At 44.2% G+C, this 12,795-nt stretch overlaps 1 protein-coding gene across 8 annotated transcripts in view; it reads right to left on the bottom strand.

Annotated features, from left to right (window-relative positions):
* The window catches only part of UGP2 (UDP-glucose pyrophosphorylase 2), a 44,350-nt gene that overhangs the window by 16,324 nt on the left and 15,231 nt on the right, over positions 1-12,795 (bottom strand). The gene's annotated exons all lie outside the window — the stretch shown is intronic.

Below are 12,795 nucleotides of genomic sequence, written 5' to 3'. Positions count from 1 at the left end.
GGACTCGTAGTCTAAAAAAGAAACATAAGACAGACACCAGCAACAGTCACTGGAGGGATGCTGTGCTGAAGAGAATAATTGAGATTTTAAAAGTCCATACGACCTGGATGACAACTTATTCAAGCAATTTTATGTTTGTGCTGTAGATCTCGATAAAACGGACAATAAAGGAACACGTGAGCCGTAGTTTCGATTTCTCCCGAATTACATTGGCAAAAACATTCCTTAGAGAGGATTTTTTTAAAATGTCTCCCTCCCCAAACTGTTGTTTGTAAAGCATTACAACATGCCAGTACCAGGGCTCTGCGTTATTTTGGCACGGTCATCAAGTTAAGATATCTGCAGGGTTGTAACTCAAAACCTGGCTACCCAAATAGACACCAGCAGGAATGGAGCCCTGGTCAGTTTGTCACTCCATATCATATATTCATTGTCTAAGGTTTGTCCTGGCATTTTCATACCCCATAGAGATATCAGTACCAGAGGAGAGGAACCACTGTAGTGGAGCTTCTCTTCTAATTCTCTTTTCCATCTTGAAGGGTAGGTGTCTTATAGCACAGATGTAACTAAACCTACAGGATGGAAAATCAGCTTTAGCCAAAATTCAGAGATGCTAACCCATACTCTGGCCTCAACTTTAAGCAATCCTGCTTCCAGATGAAGGACAGCACGAGGCACATACCAGGGTACTTGTAAAATGTTCCTCAAGAATTAGACTACATGGATTCCACCTTTGGGAGGTTAGAATACATGCCAAATTGAGCTCCATATAGGAGCTGTGCTCGAAATTGGGCAGAACAAAATTTTATTGTAGAGAGGACAAACTGAGAGTGTCCCTAGAGTGGTGGAATAGACACAAGATTAGTTGCTCTTCAGGTGTGTTATTTTCCATCTGTACAGGTTGCATTTGTACATTTTATGTTAATTATTATGCAAATAGAGTAACAGACTTATAAAGGTGTTGCCTGGATAGAAAGTATGTTCATTTTCTTCGGCTTTAATAATTTTACGCTCACCAGCAATTTCACATTTGCTAACTTTGTTCCTAATAAGACTTCTAGCTAAAGGCAGGCTGCAAAATAAGTCATTAATTATGATGCCAGGCGCAGAATCAGAATTTCCCTCCACATATCAAATTCCAACTGATCAGACCATCTTTCCTGGCTCCAATCTCCTATCACACTATCAATAAGAACAAGTAACACAGGAAACTAAGGTTCAAGTGTACATGACTAGTACTTTGTGACTATCACCAGTAATACAGCAAGTGTGGTGATACCACACATTTGGAAGTATATACATGACCAGGGACAGGAACAACTTCTACTCATGCTATTATTCTGCAACTACCATAAACGGCACAAACGGTACTTAAAAGATCTATCAACTCTGCAGTTTGCAAATCAAGGTGATAAGCAAAAGGAAAGTTTAAGTAAAAGAAATGTTAGTGTGTATGGGATCGGGTGGACATACAGCATGAGCCTCCAATAACAGAAGTTAAGAATTTCAGTATTTATTTATTTTTAATTTATTTATTTCATACTTTACTGTAGGAAGCATACTGGAGAAATATTACATACAGAGTTACTTCATTTGCCGCAGCAATAAACAAAACTGAATGTCATGGTAGTTCTCTGCTCAGAGACTTGCCAGTCCTGTTGAGTCACACGTTGAACTAAGATCACCGAGTTCCTAGCTTTTTTATTTTATGAATATGCAGATGGCTGTTAAGCAGTTTGAACTCATTCCAATTCATTTTTCTACTTATTTAGTTATAACCTAATGTTAAAACAAATACTTTGTTACATCAAAGCACAGGCCTGATCTTTGTGCCACAGTGCCACTATGTACACTGGTATTTGTTTTAGACACAAATGCCCTCAGTTTCCCAGGTAAACAGATCTGTTGCTGTGCTAACAGTGACATACATCATTTCAGTTCAGAGGATCTATTTTTTAAAAAAACCAGCAAACAAGATAGACATTACTACAGCGCAAGCAGCATCCTGCAACCTTGAAAATCCCCAACCAGTGCCAATAGTGGGCAATGTGCATATATCATGCATGCAAGGATCACATGGACATGTAGCTTACCAGGCTTTCTATTAGAATAAGTCATGCAAACCAGGAACATCTAGATGCATGCAGGGAAAGCTAACCTTTGGAAACACAAAACAATGCCCTGAAACTCATTTCTAAGAAGCCTTCCTTAGGAATCTTAAAAATATTTGTTAGGATTTGTGCTTGAGCAGACATGCTGTCATTTTCCCCCTTCTTGGAGAGTCCCATAAGAAGTGAAAGTCAGATGATCTGCTCCTGCCAACTCATATCTAAAAAGTGTGTTTGTACAGTCTAGGACACAGACAATATTGGGTCCATTATATGAACTTGGAGTAATACCTCTCTTCACAATTGGAATGATTTTTAAAAGACCCTTAACACACATATTTTCTCGGGCTTTTAATAACAATGAATTTTAAACTTTAATTTAATTGTTTGTTTTTATCCTGTGAAATTATTTTAATTGTTTCACTCTGTGAATGGCTTTTAATTGTTTTTATTCTGTGAAAGTACTTTGTTTTTATATTGTAATTTGGATTGTGTACACGACCTAGAGATGTATGTATCAAGTGGTATATAAATATGAGAGAGAGAAAGAAACTGAAAACACCTAGAAATCATTGTACTGCATTTACAAGAACGGCTCCTACAATCAGGAAGAGCCCAATTGAGGGATTAGTGGGAGGAGAAAAAGAGGGGTCAAAGTGAAGAGCTGTGCATCCCAGCTGCAACACTCACACCAACTGGCTATGTCCACAGGAAGCTGCTGTGTATGTTGTATCAGTGCTGCTCCAAACAGATGGACAGGAAAACTACCCCGTGACCTAACCTCGACTTCTGAAATTTTTATAACCTTCCCTCCAGCCTGTCCCTTTTCATTTATTCTACTGACTGCTCAATTTGTCTAGGTGTGGAAATTTTTTGCTGAGACTGGCACTGGGGGCCCTTTCTCCACCCCACATCTGCCTCTTCCTCCTTATGTGCAACTTTACTGTCACAACCCGTGCTTTTGCTTCAGGGAGAAATTTGGCCTGAGGAGATCAGTCGGTTTGGAGCACCCTGCCATTGTCCGTAGGGGAGTCTCCATACATAGCCCTTTAGAACAGAAGACACCACAAGCAGAAGAGCACTTGGGATGTTGGAGATTGCTAGCCCCAAGAAGAGAGAGCAAGCACACTCCTGCCTTGTGTGGATATCTAACATACAGCCTATAGGGACCACTGATCACATGCTGTTGCTGGCCCTGCAAGTGGCCTCGACGCATGTGCCGATGCCATTTACATGCTGAAGCCACGTGAGGGATGCCCGGGGGAAACATCCCATCACCGCAGTGTTTTAAAGGGGCAAGCGGCACAAGCCGCAGCTTGCACAGAGGAATCTCCATTTAAACAGCGCCGCAGTGGGGGCTTGGAGGACGGGCAGGTAGGACCTGCCCGTCTCCTCTTAAGGGAACCCTGCGCCAAAACATTTTGGCGCCAGGAAGCCAAAGTGTTTCGGTGCCTCTCCAAAGAGGCACTGAAATGCTTCGGGCTCATCCCTAGCCCCAAAGAGCATGCTGCCACCACAGAGGAAAAGCTGGGGGGAGACTGAGGTGCCTGGGAATTTAGCCATGCCTCAGTGGCTTATAATGGCTACTTCTGGGGTAGAGACTTCTTCCATCTGCCCCCCTTCTTGGCACGGCTGCCTCACTGCAGTGGGGCTTGACAGCTGGGTGGAGTTGGCCACAACTCAGGTGGCAATTAGACCACCCAGCTGATACAACCTACTGCAAGTTCCTGAGAGGAGGTACATTGACACAGAGTGGTACTAATGACCAGCAGTCCTAGGGGGAGAGTTTATTTCTACTGGCCCCCTTGGGAGCATCACTGCAGAGGCGAGTGACTAGTTCCTAGTGGGATGTTTATGATATTACAGTATATATTTAATACCTGTAAACCACATTAGGCCAAGGATAAAAAGATGGTGTACGGAACAAACAAACAATAGGCCAGCAGCTAGAATGAGATTCAACCACACCCCCAGGGGAACAGCTAAATACAGCAGGATGTACCTGAACTAGTCTTTCTTCACGATCCCCCAGCAGGCAGGCAGCTTTCACCAATATCCTTTTCCTTACGCACTGCTACTACTACAAATATTTATATACCACTTTTCAACCAAAGTTCTCAAAGCAGTTTACAAAGAAAAATAAGATGGTTCCCAGTTTCAAAAAGGCTCACAACCAGTGTTCCCTCTAACAGGGATTCCTAGATGTCGTTAACTACAACTCCCAGAATCCCCAAGCAAAAGCCATTGCAGCTGGGGATTCTGGGAGTTGTAGTCAACAACATCTGGGAATCTCTCTTAGAGGAAACACTGCTCACAATGTAAAGAGAAACATAGACACCAGCAAAAACAACTGGAGGGATGCTGCCCCTTGGATCAGTTAGCAAGAGGTCACTCAACTACACTTACAAGTTTCCAGTAAAGCTTCAGTTTGTTACTTGATCACTGGTGTGGTCACCTGCCTTAATCTCCCTACTGTTCCAGAGGAGATATAATTAAGATTCTAATATCTGAAAAAGTACAACTGCTATGAAAAAAAAAATCAAGCTTAATATCAGAAGAGAGCCAAATTCTCTATAATGGGCATGGCCATGAGTATGATTCATATAAACAACTTCCTTTCATGCATTAAAAGGAATGAAGACAAGAAAATCAAACATTGTTCTATAAGAACACAGGTTTTGTTTCCAGCTGGGAACAGCAGAAAATTATTGCACTATTTCCATTCCTTGGCACCATATGTGGGTGGCAGTTTCTAGGGAGGAGACAGCAGGTGCTTTATTGGCTGAAAATATTTAAAATCAACTTTATTTGATGCCCTATGTAAGCTTGAAGGAATTTAGTAAAATTTTCCATAAACTGCTTATCTTGGTGCTGCTGTGCCCCAACTTAATTATAGTAAAGCAGCAGAGGTTTGCCCAAGGTGGAGTGCCACAGTGCTATGTACGTTAGTTATTTCCTTTTATAAGCAGTTTCTCCAGGAACAAAATGTTTACTGAACATGTGTAACTATTTAAACATCAAGGACGACAGATTTGAGGGGTAGGCTTTGAGCGAAGAAAAAAAGGTCCATACAGATAACATGGACTTGTGGTTTATGTAAGACGACATTAGGAAACCATAATACTAAATTAAAATATTTGCTGATCCGAATGAAGTGTATTGCCTGTTCCAAACTGTTGCCACATTGGAGAATTTTTTAGCACTGGTCTTTGCACAATGCATTTGACAAAATATGCATTCATTTCCCATTTTTGCATGAAATCTATCTTTTGCTTTAACAGAAAAATTAGCTCCCTGGTATAGAACTCCAGCACAGGAGCATGCAACCAGTTACCATATAATTTCATACAGACAGTGCATACATGCATGCATGCACACACACCTCTAGCACTCGCTCGCTCGCTCTCGCTCTCTCGCTCTCTCTCCCCATCCCTCCACACACATAGCTGTATGACTACAGACTGCTAGTCAGAAAAAGTTTGGCATAGTTTAATTCCTACTAATTTCAATTTAACTTTAACATCAAATGTTCTCTCAGATTTCACTGGTCTCAGTTTCAAAGTAAGAAAGTAAATAAAATGACTGAGTAGGGGCTAGGCAAGGGGGAAGAACAAAAATGAATAGGAGAAGGTGCCAAATACTAGACAAAGAATAAAACAGGGAGTGAGCTTCAAGCAGTTTCTCTCAAACCTTTCCAACTTGAATAAAGAAAGCTCAGCTGTTAAAAAGCTTTAAATTAAGCACTCCTAATTAAAAATGCATTTTAAGCCACACGTAAGTGCACAAAGTTAGACTGAAGCCTCCTTACAGGTGGATCCTACAAATGGGTGGTGATTATGAAGAACTGCAAAAGACACAAGAATCCTGGGTAATCATGGCAAATATTCTGCAGGTTTCAACAGTTAAACAAACCTCTTGGGCTTCAGTCTAGAGCTTTTCTTGATTTAGTCTTGCCTACCCCATCCCAAATAGTAAAAGTCTGTGGGGCCATTCACACGACCTACTGGATGGGAAGGTAGGCGAGGGGAGGCTTCTCAAACCTTGCCTTCCCCACAGGTGATCCTTTGCTGCCTAGTGGGAGCGTGCTCTGCACTCCCACACAATCGGCCCAGCTCCACGCAGCGTAGACTGCTCCAAGGCCGGAACCCGTTTTCCCAGACTCCAAGAATCCCACAGAACACTGAGTGCAGTGCACTGGGGGATGCCCCCAGGATTCCCCCAGCGGACAGGCGCTCATCTCTGTATCAGCACAGAGCTGTTTGCTCCACTAACCTCAGCGAGGAGCTGGGCTGAGGCACTGGGTTTAGCACTGCAGCACTGCCGGGATCCATGCAGATCCCGGCGGTTCTCACGGGCAGCCAAGCCCAAGCTTGGCTGCTCGTGAGAACAGCCTCTATGTCTAGAAACTGGATATTTGTAGCCCAGTAGATGGGCATTTTTTTTAAAGGTGAGCTAAAAATATTTGCAGGCCTACCTCTACATAGTTGCGAACAGCTTGAATATGGACGTTGTATGGGGGGGGGGGGTTTAAGAGAGAGACAGACCATCATTGAAATTAAAAATATATGTAAACGTATTCAATTGCCTCTATTAAGTTAAAGCTACTTTTTAAAAACAAAAGCCAGTTTCACCTAGGTACTGCTCTGCAGGCAAGAAATGGCATTCTGATAGTACCTTTCTCAGTACATGGACCAAAGTTAAGATGAAAGACTTCACTTTAAATGTCCAGACGCAATATATTAAAATCCCAAATAGGTGAATGCACAGATGGGAGATTTTATAATATTACATGGCTTAAACAGATGTCACAAAATTTCATTTTTGCTGGACTAAAGTAAGGTGCTTCTTAAAAAGCAGAGCAGGCTCAGACTGGCCCACCGGGCAGTAAGCCGAATGCCCGGTGTGCCCCTCGCCTCTGTGCCCTGCTGCCTTAGAGTTTGAGCGCCCACGCCCTCATCCTGAGCTCCCTCCCACCGGTACCTGCCTCTCTCTTGCAGGGGAGGGAATCTCTGCAGCCAGACAGGCTGCTGCTTCGATCGGGCTTTCCCTTCCCTCCCTGCTGCTACTGCCGTGGTCTGCTCTGCATTCTGCCAGGGAGGGCGCAAGGGTGCAGTTGCACTCCCTGTGAATGAATGTTGAGTCTCATGGAGATCAGCAGTAGCAGAGAGTAAAGAAAGGGTTGACGTTTCTCCCAGCCCTATTGGTTCTCCTGGAGTCTTGTGCTCCTCCCCCGCTTGGAATTTGTATGGAACTGCAGCAGAGCCAAGCCAAGGAAGCTGCCTCTTGGTCTCCTTCAAGAAGGAAAGTAACACATTTGGTAAAAAACAACCATTTCCTGTTTGTTTTGTGTGTGATTTGTTCCCCTTACGTCAAGCTACCGTGTTGGCTGTCTCTCTCTCGCCACCCACAGGAACCGTGTGTGTGTTGTACGGGCTAGAGAAGTCCCATCATGTGTGAGAGAGAGTTTTAAGCTTTTTTTTTTTTTTACTACATTTTCAAAGTATGCAAAAACTGTTCTAGTGCAAACTTTTAAGAAAAATCCTCATCGCAACAGTATACCTTCTTGTGAGGAAATTAGTCAAGCAAAAGTATTAAAAGCTTTGAAAAGAATGAGGGGGAGGGAGGAGGAATGCTCTAACAAAATGGATCTGTTCCTAGCTCTAATCTGATCTCTGTGTATGGGTTTCTTTCTCCCCCACACCCCGCCCTTATTAAAAATATTGATATGCAGCCTTTTTAGCAACCAAGTTTTCAAAATGGCTTAGCAAAATATGAGACAATGGCTCTCTCAGCAGGTTTCCCCTGTGTCGAATCGAACCACCCCCTGGTTCGGTTCGAATTCGAACCTGTAGCTCGAACCTGATGGCTGGTTTGGTTCGAATTTGAACCTCCGAACCACTCTGGTTCGAATTCAGGGGTGTCTTATTGCTTCAGGGTTTGCATGGTTGTTGGCACCCATGGGTGCTCCACAATAAGGAATAATGGGCTGGTTGGAGTCCCATTATATCCTACTAGTATTTTTCAGCCCGTTATAACAACGGGCGCTAGATTCCCCCCCCTTTTTTTCCTTCTTGCTCCGCCCCCCCACCTGATTAAGGGCCAAATCGGCCCAAACCACTGGCGGCGGCGGCGGCGCCCGCCCTCCCAGCTGCCCGAGTCCTCCTCACCCCGTCTTCGGCCCACGTCAGTCGAGCGATCAAGGACCATAATCTGAGAAGGAGAGAGGAGCTCGCAAACAGAGCTCCTCTCTCTGCAAAGTCTCAGCCCGAACTGGCGCTTTGGGCACAAAGGACGCCTGTTGCATCCTTTGCGTCCATAGCACCAGTTCAGGCAGAGGCTTTGCACAGAGAGAAGCTCTGTTTGCGAGCTCCTCTCTCCTTCTCATAATATGGTCTTAGATCGTCCGACTGATGCGGGTCTAACGGGGTGAGGAGGACTCGGGCAACTGGGAGGGAGGGTGGGCCGCGGCCATTGTTTGGGCCGTTTGGGCCTTTAATCATGTGGGGGGGTGAGGAGGACTCGGGCAGCTGGGAGGGCGGGCGGCAGCGGTGGCAATTGTTTGGGTCCTTGCGGCTGGTCCGGACCCTTTGCCGCCGCCTGTGTTCTTTTGGGCGGGCGGGCCAGACCCTGCACCGCCTCTCTAATCTCCGTGGCTGGCCTGGAGCCGACGCCGCCTCTGCCTCCTTGCAGCCACCGCAGCCGCTTCTGCCCTCCCCATTGCCACCTTTGTTGTCTCCGCGGGCAAGCAAGCTACTGCCGTCTTTGTCCTCCCCGTGGCCGCCTTTGTCAGCTCCGCGGCCAGGCAAGGAACTGCCGCCCGCGGGTGGCCTGGAGCCGCCGCCTCTGCCTCTCTGTGGCTCTTCTGCCCTCCCCGTGGCCGCATCTGTCAACTCCGCGGCTGGGCAAAGCAACAAACATGGCCGCCTGGTTGCCGCGGTCGTGTCTCCCTTGGCGCGTTCTGGGCATGCGCTCTGCGCATGCCCAGAACGGGCGAGGGAGGCACGGACACACGCCTGGGTGTCCATGGACGAACACCAAGGCTTTTATTATAGAGGATGAGAAAAAATAAAAATAATTTTTAAAAATTCATAAAAAATCGTACGAGTGTCCGATTGCTTTGGGGTTTGGGTGACAGGTACCCCTGGGTGCCAGCTACCATCCTACCAATTTTTGGGTGTCCAAACCAGTTTGAACCGGTTCGAATTCAAACCGAACCAGGGGGTGGTTCGAACAAAACCAAAACCGAAACACCCCCTCCTGGTTCAAACCCGGTTCGAATTCGAACCGAACCGGGCGAACCAGTTTTGTGCATATCCCTAGTAGCGAGAGGGTGTCCCCATGCATCTTTGCTTCCCATGGTGTTCTCTAAGTTACAGGAGATGGTTCATAGCTGCAGCAAGCATCACTGGAAAACCTGTGACTTTTCTATTTATGAATGCAGTTTTGAAATAGGCAGGCAAGCTGCTCTTGTAACTTCAGAATGCATTTATTGTCCATCCTTGTAGCTGGCCTCTGCTTTACCTTATATAGATTTATTTCCTTTTACATGTATAGCCTGTGCTTCCTCCAAGAAACCCAGAGTGGTGCACATGGTTAATTTATGCCCTATGACAAAGGTTCTGCTGAGAGATAAGTGACTGTCCCAGAGTCACCCAGTGAGTTTCATGGCTGAATGGGGATTTGAACTCGGGTCTCCTCAGTCTTAATCCAACACTCTAACCCCTACATCACACTGGCTCTTGGCGCTACACCACATATGACATCAGTTTTTCAAAGGAAGTGTGATAAGGTGTTGGAAAAGATTCCAGGATCTTCCTAGGACCTTTCAGCATAGCATTTACACTTCTTAAACTTAAATTGTTATTTAGCTACCTCTGGAAATATACAGGGTTTGTCCCCACTGTATCTCCCCTGCTCCATTTCATGTAAAAATTAATGCTTCCTGTACAAGGTTGTTTTAAACATTACTGCAACGATATGCTTAAATGCTTTGAAATTCTATGATGCTGTATATATTGTTAGGAACTGAAAATGGTTTTTCTCTCTTGGGTAGGTGAGAAGTGAGAGGGCAGGCATCTTGTGGAAATTGGTGGGGAGAGAGAACTTAAAACAGTGCTATTGTAGGGCTGAAGCAGGGATTATGGAGTGATACACAGAGTGAATTAAGATGCCATCCACTTCAGTTTCTAACAATCTTGCAGGAACTGGACTACATAGGAACACATATATCCAAACTATTTTATTAGTATAGAATTGTGCTTCTTAATAGTTACAAGTGATACTTCATTTAAAATATTTATAGCAACTTATAAGTAACAGAAAACAGAGGTCAGATATCAAAAGTTAACAGAAAAAACTAATTATTAAATGAAACCCCCAAAGTATGGTGAAACCCACCCATTCTGCTAAAAAAATTGTAAACCGCCCTGAGCCATTTTGGAAGGGTGGTATAAAAATCAAATAAATAAATAATAAACCTGGTGCCCTCCCCACATAAATTCCCCCACCCCCTCAGTGCCCCCAGTCTGGCCCTGAAAAAGTGCTCTCTATAGTGAGCAATTCTTTGAAGGTCATGTTTGACCATTATAATAATCTAGCAAATTATGTAACCATCTACTGATGATTTCATTATGCCAGAGCATCAGTTTGAACACAAAATAGTTTACTACCTTCATAAAGTACAAGGAAAGGAGATACTAAGGTTCTTTAGACCAAGGGTTCCCAACCTGTGGTACTCCAGATGTTGCTGAACTACAACACCCATCATCCCCAGCCACAATAAATGGTAGCTGGGGATGATGGAAGTTGTAGTTCATCAACATCTGGAGTACCACAAGTTGGGAACCCCTACTTTAAACTAAACCTTTGCTTCTGGCTCATAGCTGCAGTACACATCTAGAACCAAAGAAAACATGTCTATAAAAAATTGATGCTTTCTCCCACCCGCAAGGCACTCTCTTGCCGACAAGTGGACCATGTGGACTAAAATCCGCAACTGTAGACAGATTAGGGAATAATGTCGGCTGAAACACCTGGCACATTCAATTCCTGAGACTAATATCCTACCAGCATGTCCAAGATTACCTCCAGTGACTCATTTTTCAGAAAGACAAACTGAGACACTAAACCATAGTTCTTGTTAAACTTCCAGCTCTTGAGATACTAAATGACTTTTCTAAATCATCAAGACAATAATTCATCTGAATCTCTTAAGACTCCATTTATCATGCCAATAGCTCAACTGTGTTATTGCCATCTTCTTTGACAGCAGCCAACTCAATATGCTTCTCTCTAAATTTGGGTTTATTAGCCTAGAATCGAACTGCCAACTGACCAACACACAGCCAGAAAAGCAAGGCCAGGTTAGCTATTTTTATTATTTCAGCTGGACATTTTATTTTTATTATTCATTTATTCATTCATTCATTCATTCACTCATTCATTCATTAACATATTTTTATACAGCCCAAAACTTACGTCTCTGGGTGGTCTACAACAAAATTGGGCAGTTTACAACAAAATTTAAATAAATGAACAGCTTTTGCATTGAGAACCAATCACAAACCTGCAAAAAAAAAAGTGGGGGTTGGGTCTGATCCCAGCCATGTCAGCTGGCAATCCATGTCAAGGACCAACACTCTATAAGCCATATGGCACTGGTGGCTCTTCAAGTAGGGATGTGCCGTTTCGAGCTCAAAACGGGCCTTTTCAAGTGTTTCAAGCTTGAAACAAAACACCCTTTAAATAAAGGGCCTGTTTCGAGCTTGGAACAAAACAACCCCATTTTAAGTCAAAATGTTTCGACATTCCGAGCGCCATTTTGGAGGCCTGTTTTTCCCTTGCTGATTGGTTTTCTGGCACTGGCTCCCAACTGCCTTGCAATCTCCTTGCTTCTTGACTGGCTTGTTATCATACAAATCAAGTGTTGCCATGGGAAGGGAGGGGCAACTCAAAAGGAGGGAGTTTCAAGATGTAAGGGACTGGGGAGCAGAGAGAACCCTTACAGAGCCCTCTCTCATGAGCAGTGAGAAAGGGCAAGAGGGCTAGCGGGGAGGAAGCCTGAAAAGTTTACTTCCCCACAGACTACCGAGTGCTCCCTCTTTGGTGGGCGGATCGCCGGCCCAGACTATTGCTGGTAGCTCAGAGAGTCAGGGCGCCGCAACACGTCACCCAACCCCCCGGAGCTCCCATAGTCATCTGAGGGGGCTCTGCTCCAGGTGCCAACAATGAAGGAGGCTCGGCTGTCATGCACGCGAGACAGGGCTTTCTCTGTTGCTGCCTCCAGACTCTGGAATGCTCTCCAGGTGGCTATTCACTCCTCAGTCTCCATCACAGCTTTCAGAAAGCATGTTAAATCTTGGCTTTTTACCCAGGCTTTTATATGATTGTCTCTGCTGCTGCTCTTTGTACTTCATATTTTGTATTGTTTTTATACTTGTGTTTTAATTTTTTTAAATCAGATTTGTTTTATATTTTTAGTTTAATATTTTAACTATCATTTTTATAATCTTGTTTTTAAATTTTGCTGTAAACCACCTTGGGATTGTTTTAATGAAAGGCGGTATATAAATTTAACAATTAAAATAATAATAATTTTATTATTATTACAAAATAAATTTTTCATCACACCACGCGAGTGCACGGTGCATTAGAGGGATCTCCCCTCCCCTAATGTCTGCCAGCCCTG

Source organism: Hemicordylus capensis, chromosome 1 (assembly GCF_027244095.1).
Source record: "Hemicordylus capensis ecotype Gifberg chromosome 1, rHemCap1.1.pri, whole genome shotgun sequence".
Taxonomy (NCBI): Eukaryota; Metazoa; Chordata; class Lepidosauria; order Squamata; family Cordylidae; genus Hemicordylus; species Hemicordylus capensis.
Note: the sequence above shows the minus strand (reverse complement) of the source record. Positions and strands in the feature narration are given on the sequence as shown.